The 21230-nt window shown below is 40.9% G+C and overlaps 1 protein-coding gene across 2 annotated transcripts in view; it reads left to right on the top strand.

Annotated features, from left to right (window-relative positions):
• The window catches only part of LOC130206860 (neurexin-1a-like), a 241291-nt gene that overhangs the window by 29203 nt on the left and 190858 nt on the right, over positions 1-21230 (top strand). The window lies entirely within an intron of this gene.

Genomic DNA, 21230 nt, shown 5'->3' with positions numbered 1-21230 from the left:
TCCTCGGTTTCATGGCTGGTCCCTTGAGGGTGGGCTCGTTTATGTGTGCTGCTTTCAGCCTGTTTTCAAACACCTTGTTTCCATTGAGAGAGAGAGAGAGCAGGGCACACTGTAAGATAAGTCATAATGCCACCGGCACACAAATCACTGGGTATTTAATTGCTGTCATCACAATAAACTGCCATGTGCAGCTTAAGAGGGACTGCAGGCTGTGCAGACAGGCTTACAGGTACTACTGGGCTTTTTCTGAATTAGTATACTTTTCTAATGTAATTGCTTTTCTAAAGAAGGGAATTGTCTCTTTTGATTATACCCTTTTCTAGTTTGATTGCACATGTGTGGTATTTAATGTCAAATTAAATGTAGAGAATGCTGTTAAAGATGGGCACTTTGAGTTTCATAAACCTGGCCAATCGATGCCTTCAAATAGTAACAGTGCTAATAGTGGATGCCACTACAACAGGGCTGACGAGCTACCTGGGATAACTGGGTGCGACTCTTCCGCCGTGACGATGCCGGGCTGGACGGCATTCTTCATCCGTAACCGCTGCCCTCCGAGCGAAGTGCAGAGCGGCAGTCGTGAGCGAGCCAGCGGGGCGCGCTCACGTGCACCGACACATGAGACCAGCCTGGCTGTGGCAACAAAGCAAGGAGAAGCTCTGATAACAACACACCCAGAGGGAGAGCACCTTCTTTATTTGCTCAGGGAGACATTATCCGACTACAGAGCAAATAGTTTTTTGCTGATAATTTAATGCTCTGAATCTGAGTCTTAAATGTGGGGACATTTAAATCTCATATTCAGAAATGACATCGCAACGGTTCTGCTGTTGAGTAATTATCACATGTGACAATTTTACGGCTTTTGGGAGTAAACAAGCTGGATATGTGTTGTGGTCTCATACAGACAAATACCCTTTTGTTTGTGGGCTTCACCAGTAAACATGTATACAGTTGACATCATAAAGAGCAAAGCTTATGTCTGTCTTTTATGTTGTGAATTTAATCCAGGCAGCATGAGATGAAACATGAGACGAAAACAATACCTGTTTTACACAATGTTCCCCCTACACGCAAACAAGGTAGATCTTTATGCAGAAGCAAGATTATAATGATAGTATACCATCTGATCCAGGACATGTTGATTTATTAAAACTAAAGAAAGATCCTCTAGTAAGGAAATGTGCATATGTTATTATTCCCTATGGCATGGACCAGGATAGTAATGGGTAGTAAGCTGGGATTCGGCACAGCTCAGTGAGTAAGTGCCGTAAGAGTGTGTTGAGAACATCAGGGAAAGACATTGAAAACTTACATGTGGGATTTGTAAGTACTCATTTACTTTAACACATGCTGAGAAAGATGCTTTAGTGTCAAGGATGTTGCAAAGTTTGACCACCTGCATCACTGCAAAAGTCATTAAAGGTCATAGACCAACATTACACGGCAATGGATGCTTTAACCCACACACTTGAAAAAGCAATAGCAACACTAGCAGGCTACTATATATGAATAATTTGTTGTTAAAATAATTTGTGTCCTTACATTTTGCTTTCCAGCTTTGTGCTGTGAAATGCTTCTGTGACTTTATTCCCTGTAACTTGTTTGAAGATTATACTTTAAAGTCAGTTGTTCCAAACGCAGGGCCACATTAGTTTCTGGATCTCACATATCGCCGACTTTGACTGTCATTTGACTGCCATCAAGCACAAATGTCATACGTTTTCAAATGGTTAAATAAATAGTGCCAGAATGAAATATTAATAATCATCATAACAACTATTTACATAGTGCAAGGGCAAATAAAGAAAGCACGAGCAATCAAATACAACATCATAGTCGACTAATAAAAATAAGACATAAAACAGACACAATTCACAGTAAAGACCAAACGACATAAGATTCAATAATTAGGGAGAGAGATGATTTGAAAGAGGGCAGAGCGTTTGCTTGCCTTAGTTCCTCCGGATAGTCAGTCCAAAGGATTGGATCCCGAACAGCTAAGGCCTCATGTAGGAGTTGGGTTTCTCCTTAATTTACAGAGAGGTAGTCAAGTTTGAATGATGGCAGGTAAAAGGTTTCAGTGTATGACAACATCATTTACTCCAAGGATGTGTGTGTTCTGTGTGTGGATGGAATGGGTGAAGGTGGTGTTAAAACCCACTGCCTTAAGAATGCATTAGAATCCCTCTTTCCCTATTTGTTCCTTCATGATACTCTGAAATCTTGAAGTTTTTATTTCTATTTATTCTTGAGGAAAGTGTTTTATTCTAGGGATGAACATACCTACCGCAAATCTGAGTATGAAACAAAAGCCTTGTATTTTAGGTGTTTTAGCTGTAACCAAAAAGTAGCCCATCTGAAGCACATGACACCTTCGTAATGAAAACACAGTTCTTTTAGAATAGATGATGTCAACAGCATGTTCTAACAGGTAACACATTACCATGTGGTGTGCATTGAATTAACCACAAATGGAACCTCTTTAGCTTCACATGAAACCTAGAATACTGTCAATGAAATACTTTCAGCTCTATTGACTCCCCCTGGATTATAATTTCTCAGTTTCAACCCTATAAGCATATCCGTGGTTCCAGTCTTTTTCTTTTGGATGAATACTAACCTGTGAAATATGCCGATCATCTTTCTTTCTTTCTTTAAACAAAATGTCTTTTAGCGAAGATAGCAGTGTGTTCATTTTTGACGGGGTTGATTCTCCTGGTCGGCACAGTCAGAGATAATATCCCCTTACAGTGCGTGCTCATCTGGATTCTCATTATATAAAATGTCAGAGGAAGTGCTGTTTGAGAAGCGGACTCACAATGTTCAACAAAAAATAAATTGGGTTCATCTCTCCATCTTGACACGGATAACACCACCGACATCTCGTCTGAGATTAGTTTACTATTCTGCTGGCCTAAAGAGTTACTTACCTTCTTAACTCAGAAGGAGATTTACTGTTTTGGAAATAAAGCTTTAAAACTTTAAACAATGTTCTAGAAGACATCCTACAGACAGCCTGTCTCCTCCTGCAAGCAAAGCTTCCACAAGTCTAAGCCGAGCGCTTTCAGAAAGACGTGAAGCTGCCCTTATGTTGATGTGTTACCTCGCAATTTCTGTCATATTCAAACAGCTCTCCGATAGAAAAGTAGTTGTACACAAGGTGGTGAAGGAAAATGTTTACCATGGAATTATCCTGCAAGTGTCACAGTTTTGCAGTTTTAAGTCTCAACAGCTATTTTTCTTTTGAGCAGACCTTTATTTCGTCAAAACTAAGCATATTTTCTTGTCGTCCTACATTTCAAAGTTAATAAGGAAGCAAGCTCCTCCCTGAACTATCTTTAACTCCCTACGATGGAAGTAAAAAAAATAGAGCAAACACTGATTTACAGTTTTATTCGCTCTATGTCTTCATTATCTGCATGCGGCAGAGCACTCAAGGCGACGACTAAGACGTGTAATTGTTGCTACATCCACAAAGATTTGGTAGACTACGACAATGAAGTGGCTGCATATGCATCGAGTCGAGGGAACGCTAATGGAATTCTGTCAAAAATAATTTCACACGTATAATTAGTCATGCTCCCTCATAACAGCATGATGAATGCTAAAGTGTGATGAATAAATGTTGGTAAGATATGGATTGTATTGTGCAGTCAGGTGGAATAGTAGTCTTTGATTAGTGATCCACAGATCCAATACGTTGCTTCTGATTGAATCAACCAATTCCTGAAAGCTTTTGGAATGTGATGACTATGCTGAAATAATGTACAACCTCATAACCTTACATATTAAAGAATGATAGCTATTCCTTTCACACAGTGAGGAATACAGATTTGTATTAAAGATCACTGATCAGCTAAATTTGAGTCAGAAACATTAACGTTTACTATTACAGCAAATGGGAGTTAATTAAGGATAACGTTATATGAGTTTGGTAAGGACTTGCATTATTGGACCTGACCATAAAAGAAGGTTAAATATGCCTTTATCAGTCACTGATTTGGTGCATGGTACAACTCACGTTTTGGTGCTAGGTGCTGTTCTTTCTTTATTTTTCCCTGCGATACTCCCCCTTGAGTGTTGATGTCCCAACTGGTCGCTGTAGCAACGCCAGGCTGTGACTTCACCTTTGTGACACTCGCTGAATCCTTTCATCAGCAACCTAACCGTTTTTTTTAATGCCATTCCATTGTCCAATTATGGGTAGAGTGAATAAATAAATGATGGTTGTTATTGACGGTTCTTCGGCTATTTAAAAACCATAGCTTGCTACTTTTCCCAAACTGGGAAGTTAGTCAACTGCTGGCAAACTTCTCCTGCAGCTGATATCGAGTGCTGTTGGTTTTTTCTCACAAATAAAATGAGAAAATAAGTCGTGATGTTTCAAGGTGTTAAGTTTCGGTCCAACCAGGCGGGTGAACAGCAGGTCAAACAAGCTTCTGTAATAAGTCTGCTGCCTGAAACCGTTCAGTAAAACAAATTACTTTTTAATTGTTTATAAACATTTCCAAAATATTCTGAGGCACTAACACCATTTGTATAAATGACTTGCTATTACCTTACATGATGTCCAAAATGTCTAATTGCTTTCTTCTTTAATCCCTAATTGTTAAAAAAAAAGCATGAGGTCTAGCGAGTAACTTCCAACAACTGGTGTTCATGGAAACGTTAAAATGAATTGGGCCTCCCCGCAGTGGCTTCTACATTTGCTCAGGAACTTCTGTACCTTCAGTGACGTGTGCACACCCGTTCTGCTGTTTCTGAATGTTTTCTAATTCAGCTAATTTTTAGTGGGACAAGGATTATAAGCAGTAGCAGAGAGAAGTAGATGGAGAACTCTGCAGTGCACCTGTTCAGACAGGTGAGGACGACATCAAAGATATTGATGGTTGTACATCGTTGTGAAGAGGATGACATCAACACCTGTGTTATAACAAAGCGTTGTATGTGTGAGACGCACTAACCAGTGTGTACAAACGGCAGGCTATTTAATTTCTATAGTGTAATAATGTCAGGCTGTAAGATTAGAATGAGGGAGACGGGTATATTGTTATAGTTGCTAATCAGTTGCATGCACAGGATGAAATGTATTGTTGGTTAGGACATGAAGGCTCAGTGCGGCAGTTCACATCCGGGGACAGCAGGATGTCTCCATAAATTGACATGTTAATTCATTTGAATTGACCTATTTTTGACTTTTAGCATTTGACTTTTACTTCAGTGACATATATTACTCCCCTTTCCATCCATGTTACTACGATAATTTATCAAAACTGTGCGTCCATCAGGTAGCCATAGTAGCCAGATGTATTTTGTATGCAGCTTGATGAAGGAATGGCTTGCTTGTTTTCTTGATGGGGTCAATGGTTCAAACAATCATGAGAACATTTCATGCACACTAAGTTTTAGCTTATAGACCAATTAATCTCGATTGTGCTTGCACTTCCTAGCTCACCTGTTCCATATACCACCCTAGGGCCATTCGTGTTTGTTAATAACAAACAAGGTAATTGTTCCTGATGGATCACAGCAGTTTTCACAGAGATGGGGAAACAGACTCCTTTGAAGCACAGTAGATGAAAAAGGACTGTAATTCCCTGGAGTGAGATTTCTGTATCTTGATATGGCAAATTGGCCAAACTGCACCATAGAGCTCCACAGATGAGTACATTACCACATCTGGGGGGGGGGGGGGGGGGCAGGTAGATACAGAACGAGTGAAGGACTTAAAGCAGACACAGAGAGAGGCGTTACAAGAAGGAGCATAAGGAAATGGGCAGAGAAAGGGATTTGGGACGTCCTGAGTGGAAAGAATAAGTGTGATAAAAGGGGATTTTAAAACGGTGGCATGTGATTGTAACAGACACAGAGGGAACATATAGTATAGAAGATGAGAAGAAAAACCTTTTTGCCTGAGAGGGGTTTCTTTCTGAAGAAAATTATGTTTGTTTGTTTTGAGCAAACTTGTATATATCAGACCCGCCTGCTTGGCTTTCTGATGGACATGTTTTGGCTCTTTGTGCCAGTCTCAGGTTCATTGCCAGCATCCTGAATCAGATAAGCAGCAGCGTGCCTTCACCAACTTCTCTCAACTGACAGCTTTTCTGGGGTTGGCGAGAGATTTGAACGGTATTCCTTCTTGTGTACATAATCAATGTTGATAAGATCCCAAATGAATAGTTATCATGCATTTCCCAAATAATATTTCTTATAAAAGATGACAAGCATATACATTTTCAAATGTTAGGCAAGGGCGAAGGAGAATGTAGAATAAAAAGGTTGGATCAATTTGAACAAGGCCCATCTGGCTCCCCAGGTAGGTTGAAGGGAAGGAGATCTGCTCCAGATCAATAGTGCTGGTCGATGCCAGTGAGGGACTGCTGTGATGAAAAACTCTATTTCTTGGCAAGGGAAGGGAGCGGATGGCTCTTAGCAGAAAAAAGATAAAAAGGAGATACCAGCTGTAGACTGTGAAATGCATCCTTTGCATGTTGGTGTGTTTATAGATCAGCTTTTAGATCTAGAGGCCATTTTACTGGCTGTTAGAATGTGCTGTATACATGCAATCATATTTATCCTTTTAGTATGTATTATGAGATGATCTTTTTTTAAATGTGCACAAAAGATGTTTACAGAGTGACGTATGGTACTGTCGTGCTGCTTTGTGTTGGTGATTTACGAGAGCAAGCCAGTAGCTTAGCTGCATTGAAAGATATTGCTAGTCCCCCCATCTCTATTGGTACATTCATCTTCTGCTATTACACTCTTCGTCTGCAGCGGGTTACTTTCCAGACATGGTTGGGAAAAGGGATACAGTGTGACTCATTGATATGGAATCATTCACACTCCTTCACATATTAATGTGTTCTTCCCATGACTCTTGTCATGGTGGCATTATAGTGTTTACTGCTAGATATGGAGATAAATCAGGCTATAAAAAAACGTAGAGAAATAAATGTGTTCGGAACACAAATAAAAGCAAATTAAACATTATTTTTAAATAAAACTTTGTGATAACAAATGCACTTTTCTATACGCAAGTGAATACCGTTCTATTTTCCATTTAACTTTAGTCATTAATTTGCAGAGGAATTTAATGATATTAGATTTAGAAACACCGAGTTGTAAATATGTGGAATTTGTTGAGGTTGGGTTGTATTGATTTTAGGATGATATGACAAGCATATTTTATTTAACAATTGTTGTATACAGTATTCGGTAACACTGTATAATAACTACACACTATTTAGCATAAATTATGAGTAAACACTTAATTCATCATTCATAAAGCATTGTTCCAACATTAACACTCATTAGTATGTAATTCATAAACACAGTTTTACATGTTGTATTCTTTTATTAATAAGCTTAACTATTATGTGTTTCATGATCAGGTATTCATACTATATCCATTATGCATTCCACATTTGTACATTAATTAATATATATTACAAACCACTTATTAAAGATTTACAGATGATTAATAAGATACTTCCTAAAGTTTGAGTAATGATAAAATAAAATGGTAAATAAAAATGATACAAATGTCAATTATTCATATTTATACATGTCATGATTTAGGTGTGCACTAATGGTTAGGGACTATGGTAACATGTGCTTGATAAACGTCTTAGAATACTTCAATTCATGATTAATTCAAGTAGTTAGTAGTTGGTTAAGTATTTTGTGTGACCTCATCGAGTGAGGACTATCTTACAAAACATTTATCAATGACATTGAAAGGCCTTCAGTGACTCAAAGGTAACAACAGTCTCAGTTATCTCAACAAAAAAAGGAGAATTGACAAAACATTCATATATATTGCAAGATTCAAACAAAGTGAGACTGCCGTTTCTGTATTTTCCTTTTCTGTTGAGAAGATAACTGAGCTTTTGTTAGCTTTGAGACACTGCTGGCGTTTCAATGTCTTTTATAAATGCTTTGTAAGGCATAGATAGGTTGAAATGCACTTATTGTAAGTCGCTTTGGATAAAAGCGTCGGCTAAATGACATGTAATGTAATGTAATAGATAGTCCTCAGTAGATGAGGTCATGCAAAATACTTAACCAACAACTCGTAACTACCGGAATTAATGATGAATTGTAGTATTACATATTACAACACCTTCACATAGTCCCTAATCATTAGTGCATATCTAAATCATTATATGTATACATAAATGCATGAATAATTTACATTTAAAAAAATGTTTTTAGCATTTACTAACACTTTATAAATGATCTCATTAATCCTTTATAAGTCAAATAATTGATTTGTAATATATATTACTTAATTTACAAATGAGGAATACATAATTGAAATATTATTTTCCTTTTCAATGATGAATAGAGAAGAAATGGCAAAGGCTCCCTTGTGGGAAATTGAATCGTCCATTTCCAATCGAGTGTGCCCTGGGAAATCCATGAGGGTCAGTGGCAATCTGTCACAGGACGTCTGCAACGAGTCTACGCTCATGTCCTGATGGACAAAAACATTCTTTAAAAAAAAAAATATATATAGAGAGAGAGAGAGAGAGAGAGAGGGAGAGAGAGAGTATAATATAACATATGATGGCATAGGGGCATAGAAACTTGCACAATACAAAACCAGCGCCATCCCATTAACATCTATTTTTGAGTAGCTCATCTTTGTTTAACAGATTGTGTAACGACTTGGCGGGGAGCCACGGGAAGTAGGACCCAATCGCAGACAGTAGAGACAAGGTAGTGAGACTTCAGGAACAAAAGCTCTTTACTTGCCAACATTTAGAGACGAACCGACACAGACAAGAGGTCGACACATAACTAAATACACAGGGGAACTAGAATGGGCATTCGGTAGAGCGCATACCTTCGCATATCACAAGATTGGGCATTGAATTATGAACATTTTGGCATTAGTTGCATGCTAATTGGATAACAATTGACAGTACTATGGTAAAAAGAAGATTTTGACCTTTCCATGAGCTTGACCTTTGACCCAATTGATCCCAACATCTAATCAAATGGTCCCCGGATAATAACCAATCATCCCACCAAATTTCATGCGATTCAGTTTAATACTTTTTGTGTTATGCGAGTAACACGCATACAAATAAATAAATAAATAAATACACGGCGATCAAAACATAACCTTCCGCATTTTCAATGCGAAGGTAATGAGGCACAGGTGGAAACAATGAGGGCGGGGTCTGCAATCACACAGGAGGGCGGCACACAAGGAGGGAGGAGTCTGAAACGAGAGACAAGGTGAGTGAAGGACAACACAACAGAAACAGACAGTGAAGACAGAACTACCCAGAGGGTCTGGGTGTAACAGATTGCTCCTGTCTCTTATTTAATTACAATCAAAGTACCATATCTACTCCACTTGGAAGACACATTTAGTTCATTCTGATTAAACATGTCAAACTTTCTAATGGACTAAAATGTCCTGCGATCAATCATTATATTTTAGCAGGAGAAAGGTAAATTTTGAGCAAATATTTCATACTATGCTTACTTGAAATCTAGCTATGACGCTTCTCTACGGTCAGAACAAACACCTGGTAAACAAATTAAATTCAAAAGAAAATACTTGCATAGGTTAAAACCACCTAGTTAGAGGTTATGGAAAAACATCTGCGTTGGGCTTTAAATAAGAACGTGATTAAAATACAACCAAAAATAAATAGTACAAGAAATAAACTTCTAAATAACTCAACAGCACTTTGGGACACGAACCCCGGTCTCCTGGTTGAAAGTCCTCGGTTTGTTTGAGCCACCCGACTGTTTGGTTTTGTTCAGTCTTTACGGTATGTCATCACACTCTCAGAGCATGTGTTACGGACTCAGACACTTAGGAAGTAGGACCCAATTGCACGACCCGGGAGACAGAGATAAAGTATTTGTAAGTACTTTATTTTTCGGTTCGAAAGCATAAATGACCTGAACCTCCTCTAGCATATCTGTCGGTGCACAACAGTACCTCTCTAGGGCCAACAGTCTGTGTTGTTGAAATAATGAAGCAGCTAGCCAGCAGCTAGCAGACCGTCCCTTCCACTTCCACCTTCCAGGGAATTGCTGCCCCCCCCCTTACCCCACCCGGACTCCTCCGGACTTTGTAAACACCACCCCTTCAAAGAACTGGGGGGGGGGGGGGAGGGAGGGAGAAGTGTGTGCTCTCACACATCGCTTGATTTTTACTAACGAACGAACGTGCACTCAAGGTCCTCCCTGGGAAGCGCAAGCGACGCCCCGGTTGATGACTCTGGACACTGGAAACGGACCCACAATCTCGGAGCCAGGTCCTGTAGAGAGCCAAACCTTTGGCCTGAGGGAGCACCATGATGAAACGTCCGCAACAGCCAGACTGCTGGCACCAGCCAAAGCCTGCGAACACAACGATCATCTGGCATGTGCCGATGGAACCATCACCTTTTCCGTTGTGTTAGGAAAAGTGAGGCTAGAGCCTGTGGCCGCCGTGGGAAGGATGACAGGCTGGGTGTGGCACCTATGAGTCGACAAAACTGAGGAAAATCCTCACAAAAATCCATCGAAATGTGTGACCAAGGATGGGGGGAATCGCAGCGGCTGGATCTTATTATACACGCACACGACAAGCCGCTACATACTCTGCCACATTTTCATTGTTCTTGCTACTCCCGGATGGCACGAAAGCACACACTCGCTAGGCGCTGGATTCATGACATTTGCCTCTTTAACGACTGACCACTGCCGGAAAAAAAGCCCGATCACACGGTTAAGTGGAAGGATGGTCTTGGGCTCTACCGCAAGTGGTGGATCGTAAAAAAGCAGAGAAAGCATCGGGTTTTTGATCTGAGAGACGGGACGAAAAGAGAGTGTGAAGTTGAGACTAAAAAGTTGCTCTGCACCCTCTAGCCAGTGTCTCCATTCCAGGGCAGCTTTACAGCTAACAGTTCCTTGTTTCCCCACATAATTCTTCCTCTGCCGTTGTCAACTTTCTCGACAGGTAAGCACCTCTGCAGAACGTTGAGACAGCCTCCAATTCCCTCATTGGAAGCATCCACCTCGACCATAAATTGGCGCTGGGGATCTGGTTGAGAAGAGATCCGCTGGGGGGTCCTTTGAAGGAACCTTAGGAGAAGAATTCAATAAACTTCCTCTATAAGTTATTAGCAAATCTGAGGAACTGCTTTTTTTTTTCCTGTCTGGTGGGCACTGGGATACTGCTTGATTTTCGCAGGATCCATTGTTTGCAAAAAACCTGGACATGGTTGTTATGAGATTTATTAGCCTGGGGAGAAATGAGTATGTCATCCAGAAATATTCAAGAATCCTCTCACAAAAAAGCTTGAAAAACAGCCGTGCATTGCACAAGTCAAAAAGGTTACCACTCATAGTGACCATACATTGTGAGTGTTTGATCCAGTCTTCCACTCATCCTTTTCTTATTTCCAAACCATATATATTTTTTAAAAATCCAACTTGGTGAATATCTGGCTGCTTGAAGCAGTTCAAAAGCAGATGAATAGCAGGTCATGTCTTCGTATAGGTTGTGTCAACAAATGTCTTGTCAGACCGTCTTTCTTTCCCCAACTGGAATCTCCAAAAGGAGGATAATCTGATGACGATGTGAAGAGGATAATCCCTAGAGGAGATGTATTCATCCATTGTTGTTCTCGAGAGAGATCTCCCCAGTAATCCACGGCCTCGAAGGGGGAGCTCATTGGAATGGCAAAAATCAGTCAAAATCTGAGAGTAGTTCACAGGCAAACACTCTTAAACGCTTTGGCCTAATTAATAAGGAGCCTTGTTAGATCACTTCTGTAGATCAGATATCTATAATATAATGATAGAGATTAGGATAGTGCCTCTCCGGTGTGTTTGCGAAGGTTAAGTTTACACCTGCCTCATCTCCTTCTCCCCATTCCTACTGCCCAAGGGCCCTCTATCAAATTGTGGATCCTCTTTCCGAAAAAAAAAAAATAAAAAATGATAATAGGAAAAAAAAAAAATTAAAAACCTCATGTATGGTCCTTATTTAATGTATGATGTGTACTCCTGTATGGGTAGTTATCGTATAACTATGTATGGCTGCACTATGGTGCTAACAACTAAGGCATAGAACTAGGACAGTTTTTTTTTTGCTGTTTTTTTAGCCAGCCAGTCCATATTTAGCTGTTTGACTGAGTCTAAGTCTATTAACTCCTGGTCTATTAACACACCCTGGTGTTGGTCTGACTGTGGTCTACAGTGAGGGAGTCTGGGACAGGTCGAGGAAACTTGCTCAGCAACCTTTCCTTGAGTGAACCGCACCTTTCCCCTGATGAAGCTGAGTTGGCATTGAGCCGTTGGCCGCCCTGCTGGCACTCCGCAAACAGCCCTCCACGGCGGCCAGCCTCAGCCTCTCTCCTCCAGAAGCCCTTTGGGTTCTCAAGTCAGGTTAGTAGTTCAGTCGTCTGATGGATGAGCTCATGAGGCTGGAAGCTGGAAAGCCTCCTCGCGTGCGAATACAAGGAAAGCTCTGGAAATCTGAAGCGCTCTCGTCGCCTCCTCTCTCTTCCTCTCTTTATCTTCCGGATGGCTCGACGCGCGATGGATTGAGGATCCCGGGTGTTCCAGTGAGCCAGCTGGTCCTATCCTGGTTTCAAAGTCCTGTCATGAAGGCGCGTGAAAGAGTGAACACGAAGAGTCTCCATTCGCCGCCGCCGCCGACGAACTCGATGGCATAATCAACACCCTGACGGTTGAGCTGACGTATTTGAAACAGTCTTCTGCTCTGCTCTCCGTAGGGCGGCGAGTGGTCAAAAAAAAAAATAGTCTCTCTCTCTATGAAATCGGCCAAGTAGTATATTCGGGTGTCTCTAGACCATTCTGCTGCAGCCCAGGCTGCAGCTCTTCCTGTTAAATGCAGATAAAAGCCTGGGTGGTGTTGGAAATGCAGATCACACTGTACCAGAAAGAAGAAAGGCTCGAAGAGTCTCGGAAAAATCTCCGGAAGAGCCAGAGCCAGGGGGAGAAGACAAACAGCTTGACCTGGGTAGTGAGCTACTGACAGGCATCTCTCAGCTGTGGATGACGCCACGGAGGATCAGTCTGTAGTTGGTGTAGATATCTCTGTAGATAATTCCTTCCTGCCCTCTCAGCCCTCTTCTTTCTTCTTATGTCCCCTCCTGACCTTGTCAGCTTTTCCGAATGAAAAAATCGCCCACGCTGTAAATCCAGAGCAGCCGTGAAGCGTTCTGTGGGTCTGGGTCCATATGGTGGTCAGTTCTTGTTCTGGGACTCACGGACTCAGAAGGGTAGGACAGGACAATTGCGACCGGAGACAGAGATAAAAAATTTGTAAGTTTTTTTTTTTTTCGGTTCTGCAGTGAAAAAAAAAAAGCGCTAGTGAGAGGATCAAAAAACTTTTCAAGAGCACAACATAACCCGACCTGATCATGGCAAAAGACAAGACAAACTGACAAGGAACACAGGGAGACAGGGGAATTTAAGCACATGGTAACAAGCCACAGGTGGGACCAATCAGGGGCGGGCTGAAGCATGTTCTCTGAGCGTCTAAACAGAATGGGAATAGGACGACGTTGTTGCTACTTGAAAGCCCATTGAGTCTCATATAGACTTGGGGCGGCTTTAGCTCAGTGGGGTAAGAGGGCCGTCCTTCAACCGCAAGGTCGTGGGTTCGATCCCCGCTCTCCCCATTAGCTGCAAGTCGAAGTGTCCTTGAGCAAGGCACTGAACCCCCAGTTGCTTCCCGGGCGCTTCACCGCAGCCCACTGCTCCTTAATAACTAAGGATGGGTTAAATGCAGAGAACTAATTTCCCCTTGGGGATTAATAAAAGTGTATATTTGGACACTAAAGGATGCTTTGTGCGTTGGTTTCAGACACTGAGGGGGGTGACAAAATCTCGGCATTCGACGCCCTGGGAGTAAAAAAAGGGGTAAAACTCCCCACATAAAAGTCAGTCAGGTAACATATTATCTAGAGCAGGGGTTCCCAAACTTTTTAGGCCACGCACCCCCTTCTGCATCCCGACCGGGTTCACGCACCCCCAATCCCCCACACTTTTTCTTTTTTTTGCTCCGAGAAGAGTTGCTGACTGGGGGGGGGGGCGGATGTGCGCGGATGTGTCAGCGCGTAACACCGCAGAGCGATGCGCGTTATGGGAGCGGCGGCGCTGGGCTTAGCCCAGAGGAGTGAAGCAGCGAAATTTGTAGACATAGAAACACTCTCAGACAGAAGCTTGCTGTTACGTGCGCCTGCTGCCAGTCTGACTCCGCTTTTTTGGGTGAATGACGTCACGTGCGACCTGGAGGTGTTAACCACTTGTGTGCCAAATCTTTTTTTATTTTAAATTAACATTCGGGGCTAATTAAAAAACATCCGGGGCTTTAGCCTAGGGACGCCACTGAGTCTCACGCTCAATGCGTGACACTTGAGAGCCCTGAGAATGTTTAATATTAATTATTACACCATTAGACCGCCATTACATTTTTCCTCTCGCGCACCCCCTAGAGACAGCTCGCGCACCCCCAGGGGTGCGCGCACCACACTTTGGGAATCCCTGATCTAGAGATGAAGTCTGCAAAAACACAGGACTTTCACCCAGGGGACTTTTTGTTCTGTGTGAAGCCAGACGTCACGTTGACTTATTTGTCACGTAACTTCTGTAGTTATTTTAACCCAAACCCACAATCTGTTCCCTAACCTAACTAAGCAATTAGGTGGGCTGAGCACTGCAGGCACACTGATCGCTCGTGTTGCTAAGCATTCGGAGAGAGAAACAAGATTCACTAAATGTATCATTCGCACTGTTGTATGAGGAAACATTGATCAGCGGAATTTTCCTCATTTTGTTGTTGATGATCAATTCATATAAAAAAATAATAAATAAAAAGAAGTGTTCACAGTAAAGACTGAAAATGAAAATGAAAACATTCATTTGATGAGAGTCAAGCTGTATATACAACCATCCTCCTTCATTAGTGGGCCTTTTGCTGCTGCTGGACCTGAAGTAATGTTTTCTACTTTGGATGCAATAGATTCATCGGCTCCTGTGTTCTTCATTTGCCCTCCCCTGCCTTGGCTTTTTCCTCCCAGCTCTTCAGATTCAAATCACCCTTGTGTTGCCCACACACCCTAAGAGGGAGAACGAGCTGATGAAAGACAGTGGGAGATTACATGACCCCACTTGATCCATCGCTGCAGTATCAATGAGTTTCTATTCATCAGTGCACGCTTGCTTTTCTGTGTGTGGATTAGATCCACCGGAGTAGCATCAAAATGGCTGCAATATTCCTGTGCTTGTTTTTCGAGAAAGTTTAGAAGAGCACGATGAGCCTTTGATGCCGCAAACTTTCACTCGTGAACGAAGGAAAGGTTGCAGCATTTGGGTGTAAGTGATGACATGTGATTTACTTATTTCAGTATGCATGTTTGTATTTGATACAATTGTGAATTTATCATCCACATCTCTTCTCTCTAGTGGCATTCACATCTCTAATGAATTTTAAATTAAACTAATTATTTCATTTGTGGCTATTCCCTATTGTGTGTTTGTAATCTATCATGTATCTTTCGCATCTTCATCACTGCTTACGCAAACTTCAAGTATATATCTTACCACAATTAAGCTGCTTGAGGAATGATACTCTGAGAAAGGAATGTATGTGGGTGAGTCTGTTCCTCTTGTCTTAGAATTAGCCTTCAAACCGTGTTAAAAAACAATATTATCTAATTTTTATAATCTTATAAACAAGATAATTTCTCTGTTTAAAAGGCAAAAGCAGGAGATTTCATGTTATTTGCCCTTGATGAATCCTGTGCTTCCTGTGGGGAATGACGTAATGAACAGTGAATATATATTGCTTTCCGATGGCCCTGCTGAGGCCATATATCCACATCCCTGAGCTCAAGTGAAGGTCAGCGGGGAGTTGTCAAAATGTCCATGTTGCATGAACGGGCTACAACAGCAACACTCACAGTCAGCCGTTATTTATCCTTGGGTTTTATAATGTTCAGGTTGTGGGATTGGGCCAGATAATCCGATAAAGCAGCGAGTGCATCATATGGCAGATAGCAGCAAAGTCTATCTATCTATCTATCTGTATGTCTGTCTATCTGTATGTCTGTCTGTCTGTCTGTCTGTCGATCTATCTACTGTATCTGTCTGTCTTCCTATCTATCTGTCTATTTACATTACAAATATCCAAATAAACAGCATTTGTAGACAACATCAACCTTACTAAGCTCCGTGGAGAACATGCGATAATAATTCTGAATGTGTGACTTACACTTCATTTGACGTGATTTCAGCAGATTAATGTACACAGATTTTGAACATACTGTTTTCATTATGGGAGACAGCGTCATCCCTAGCTCAGCTGGAAGTGGCTTGTTGGCACGGTTCGGCAGTGTTGAGTGCCAGCGCCTGTTGGTTTCCTTGATGAACTCCAACAAAGCGTGCGAGCAGTTTTTTGATTAAAGCTATAGTCGGCAAGATTTTACATAAAGCTAGATTTTATCCGGCAGCATCACAGAGTGGAGGTGTGTCAGAACGACGTACCATGCACCGTAATTGAGATCACACACATGTATCCTCCTTGCTGAAATTAAATTCTGGCATTGGGAAGGGTCACTTCACCCTCAGGAAATTAAAAATCAAAGCTCAATAAAGATGTCTCCAAACAGCAGTGAGGTAGTGCTCTGTTCAGAAAGTCTCTCTTTCATATCCTGGGTCTGTCTCTGCTATCTCGGTGTATAAAAGTTAAAATGTCTACTGCTGCCTGCTGGAGAGCGACATTCAACTTTGGGCTCTCAATGTTCAGTTTAAACAAACAGTCATATCACCAGACATTAACACATATAAGTATAAGACTAAACAAACGTAAATATATCTTGTAAATATTGTAAAGAGAATGTAATGTTAAGGAAAATGATACAATGCCAGTAAATCTGAATCAGATTTATTTGGCCAAGGATGCGCACACATACAAGGACTTTTACTATCTTTTTTCCATCTCTCACAATGTACTTACACTAAAGTATAGATGTTCTTTTAATTATGTATGAATACTGTCCCAGTTTGTGCTGCTGGAGAATCATGAGATCAATCATTGTGAGAGCAATTTGATTTGACGACCAACCTTAATGGCATTTTATGCAACAACCCACATAGCAGAAAGAGACTAGCGCTGCTCTGTGTGTAGGATTTTAGACTTTAGAAGGATTTCATACTATCAGGCCATATGGTCCGTCGATGCTTTAATAGAATCAAGTTAAGTTTAAGTAAACTGAATATTTAGTTCATATGGCTGGTGTGATATGTTTATTGCACATTTGTATTAGGTTTTTTAGGTTGTCCTTCCTTCTGTCCCAATCTCATGAACGTCCTACTTCAGGATCATTTTTTAATATTGCACAAACGTCCGAAAACCACGTCCTTATTAGTTTAAAAGGATACATGGCTTCATAGTGTCGACGTATAGCATAGAAGAGTTGTTTGTTTTATCAAGGCGATATATTTGTATGAACTTGAGTATTGTGGTTCTCAGTAAAACATTATATGTATCGTTCAACAATGCTGGAGCTGCATTTGCTTTGTAATTTAGAGACTGTGCATGAAATAGGCCTGTAAATAAGAGCTGAGGATGCCTTGCACATCATTAAGTGTGAAATATAACAACACTTCCCTGAGTTGCCCACTGTTCCCCTGGAGAGTCGACAGCGAGATAAGAAACCTGCAGAGACGCGGACCTTCCTCACGTTGCTTCATTTGAAAGCTGCTCTGTTGGAGAGCAGTGCACCACGACATGAAGCGCCTGATAACAAATGTACAGCATCCTTTGAATGCTGCATGTTCTTTCGTCTGCTTTAGCAGTGATGAAGCTGATGCACTTCTGACTGGAGGGTTTCTCCCTCCTAAAGTTCTCCTTGTAGATGCGTTGCAATGCATGAGCCTAGAGTGTGTACCCAGAGGCACATTATCAGGGACATTATTTCACACCACTCCCTGGAAAGGCAGTAAGAAAACATTATATTATCTTTGAAGATACTGCTTTGGAAAATTGAAAAGTGAAGTATACTTTTTGTATTGGGCCGGATATCGTCCCTTTTTGCTCCTTCAATTGCATGAAAAGCTACTTTGTTCCCTGTATCTGAAGGCTGGTTTTAGAGTATGTGTGACTTGAAATGTTGTCAAGGCACCATCGTTGTCAGTCTGTTCGATTTTAAATATCAAATACTACTTCAGTGAGTCATTTCATTACATCTTGGGAACAGCAGAGTAATTAGCAGCAATATAACACAACTTTAACAGATCCAATTGAAAACAGACTTTAATTTATTCTGCATTACATGCAGCTTCACTCCTCTCCCTTTTGATACATGCAAGTAACTCATCGACACATGTGACTTCCCACTAAGAGCCACTGCTGTACGCAGCTTCACTGTGAATAAGCAATGAATCATATACATTGCAGAGAAAAAAAAACTCAACGTTGACATTGGTATTTTACAATATTTCCAATCTCCTTCCCACTGCAAAACCCTGGGGATTCAGAGATGAGTAAAAAAAAAGAGTATCCAAACATTGTGGGGTTTTAGACTGCTGACAAGCGGTTTTCTGGCTATTAAATCCATTCCTCAGTGTCAGTGGAGCTGGAGAAGTTTAAATGTGAATGAGGAGATGCTGGTGCTCCTGGTCCTGTGGGACCCACAGTCCCCACTGTGCGTTGTATCACAACTGATGCACACAAGATTATGGAGAACCTGTAGTTGTTTGGGACTGTAATAATAATATGATATAATATATTGAAATGTATTAGTATCAACATTTAATTTAAGTTAATTAAATGTTATAATAGCCCAAAAAAGACATTCAGATCGGCTGTGTCCATTCAGCCCAGCTGTATTTATTACACTGTGATCATTAAGGCATTGCAGGTGCATTAGGTGACACCAAAAAAAGAGAGAGAGAACAATGATGGAGAAAAGAAGGAGAGATTTGGAAAGAGAGAGCCTATAAAGTAGGCAGTCTTGGAAAATGTAGATCTTTTTTTAGCGATTTCTGGAGACGGAGGGATTTTACTGAATGAAATTAGTAATGTCAATCATTCCGCACAGGAGAAGAGATTTTTCAATTTCTGATCACAGTTCACATAGGCGGCCACTCTATAGGTGAGCATATGTGACTCAATGGAGCAACAACAAGGAGCCAAGAGAAAGTCAAGAGTTGTTTGATTGATTTCCTACCAGACGTTGGATTGTTGTGAAGGTTATATTGTGCAGAAGGATGTAAACTTAAGTTTATCAGAATAAAATCCCCTTGAACAACTTGTCAGCGAGTCATGTGATGTTTAAATCCAGTATATAATAACATTCTAGCATGAAAACATACTTATATTAACACAGAAACCACACATCTATCCATAAGAACAAACACGATAAAGAATTTCTGGTATCAAAATGACTGTTTGAACTTTATCTTGAGACTTATTTGAGAAACAAATGGTCCTGGCGTCAAGAACACACCATCTATAATTCTTTGTCCTTTTTTTTCTTCTATAAACAGTTATTCCGCCTATGCCGGCCTTGGAGCCAGAAGATAAATAAGGGGAATTAATTTGTGTCAGGATGACAGCAGAGCACTGCTCTGTTAGGCAGGAAAAACAGAGCAGGGAGTTTTATTAATGACCAGACGTGGGGACTGCAAGGACCACAGTCGCTCAGAAGGAGGTCAGAAGAGAGAGAGAGGAGGGGGGGGGGGGGGTTCAGGGTGCTAACAATAAAATATTATATGGTAAAGTTGAAAATCAACAGAGAACGCTCGTCTTTAGGATGTGCAAGCACTCCTTGTTTGTGCTATTTTCTAGTGTCAGCAGCCCTTGCTGTGAGATGGTGTAATATAAATAATGGGCACCTCACGGCTGACTGGAGAGCAGTGCATTTTGTGGAGGCAGCAGTCGGGTCTGTAAAGCTGTGACCCGCCCACCTAGAGAGGACATCGCTGCTTTCAATTGTTAGCTCTATCGCCTTGGACAGGCCGTGGTTTTTTAATTTGATTCCTCTGCAGCACGTCGTCGCCTCCTCTCTCCCTCACGTCGTCGCCTCCTCTCTCCCTCCTGCCTTTTGCTGTGTCTCTCCAAGCTATTGCTATCCAGCCAAGCAGCAGACATCTTTTAAGAAAAAAAGATTTTAAACAACAGTGAGAATGTTCAATTCTGTGTGCAATGGGTTCAATATCTAAAAGTGCTAACTTGTTTTGAATTGAAGCATAAATTATGTATATCATCGCTAATAATGTCAATGAATTAACAATGCAGGACTATTCACTCCTCGTAAAGGCTCTAAAAACGTATTCTCTCTTTCGACTTCTTACTCTTGGTATTTTTGGCCAAAATAACAATATTTTGTTTAATTCATGTTGGACATCTGTGTGCGTGTGTGTGTCTGCATATTTGTGTTTGTGGTTATGGCATAATACATTAGGTATTGTGTTGCCAGTGATTTGTGCCTGCCATGGGATATATTTGTATTCTGAGCTCTTTTTCAAACCCTCGTCTTTTATTTATTAACACTTTTTAATCCCTTTTTGCTCAAATCTACTCATGGTGTGTTTCCAATTGAGAAAAAGTAAGAAAGAGCGAACCACAATATTTCTTTTATTATCTATAATCTGTAACAGATAAATCAAGTCATATAATTGTTTTGTTACCCGCAGTCTGAAATATCTCAGACATAACAATGATAACAGTGCTGTTGTTTAATGTTAATTAGCTTGTGACGTTGTTCTAGTTTATGCCAGGCATTTCAGAACTTGCAGCATGTTGTTTGCAGGTTTCAGAATGTAATAGCGTATAAAAATAACTCCTGGAACAAAATGGAAAAGTTGTACCTGCTGTGTTACTCACTGATTTTATTTCTGACAAATCTGTTTTTGCATATCTAAAAATACAATACACCATGTTATGGCTTCTCATATGTTAATATAATACAACATCAGCATGGCCCACTTTGTTGCATGGACCTCCGCTGTGCTGTTCCCTGTTGATGTTCATCTGTGGTGCATTTCTGGTGAGCCTGCTGCCTTTTTCACTGTCTGAAAAGCATTGCTCCTCTTACCTAAATATATAATTGACCTGCTTGTTGCATCTTCTAACCATGAGACTCCACTCCGAGAAAGCTATTCTACGGAGAACGTACAAAACACAAGTATTTTCTGTCAGCACAACAGTGTCACTGCTGGGCTGATATAATAGC

The sequence above is a fragment of the Pseudoliparis swirei genome, chromosome 17, assembly GCF_029220125.1.
Source record: "Pseudoliparis swirei isolate HS2019 ecotype Mariana Trench chromosome 17, NWPU_hadal_v1, whole genome shotgun sequence".
NCBI lineage: Eukaryota > Metazoa > Chordata > Actinopteri > Perciformes > Liparidae > Pseudoliparis > Pseudoliparis swirei.
Note: the sequence above shows the minus strand (reverse complement) of the source record. Positions and strands in the feature narration are given on the sequence as shown.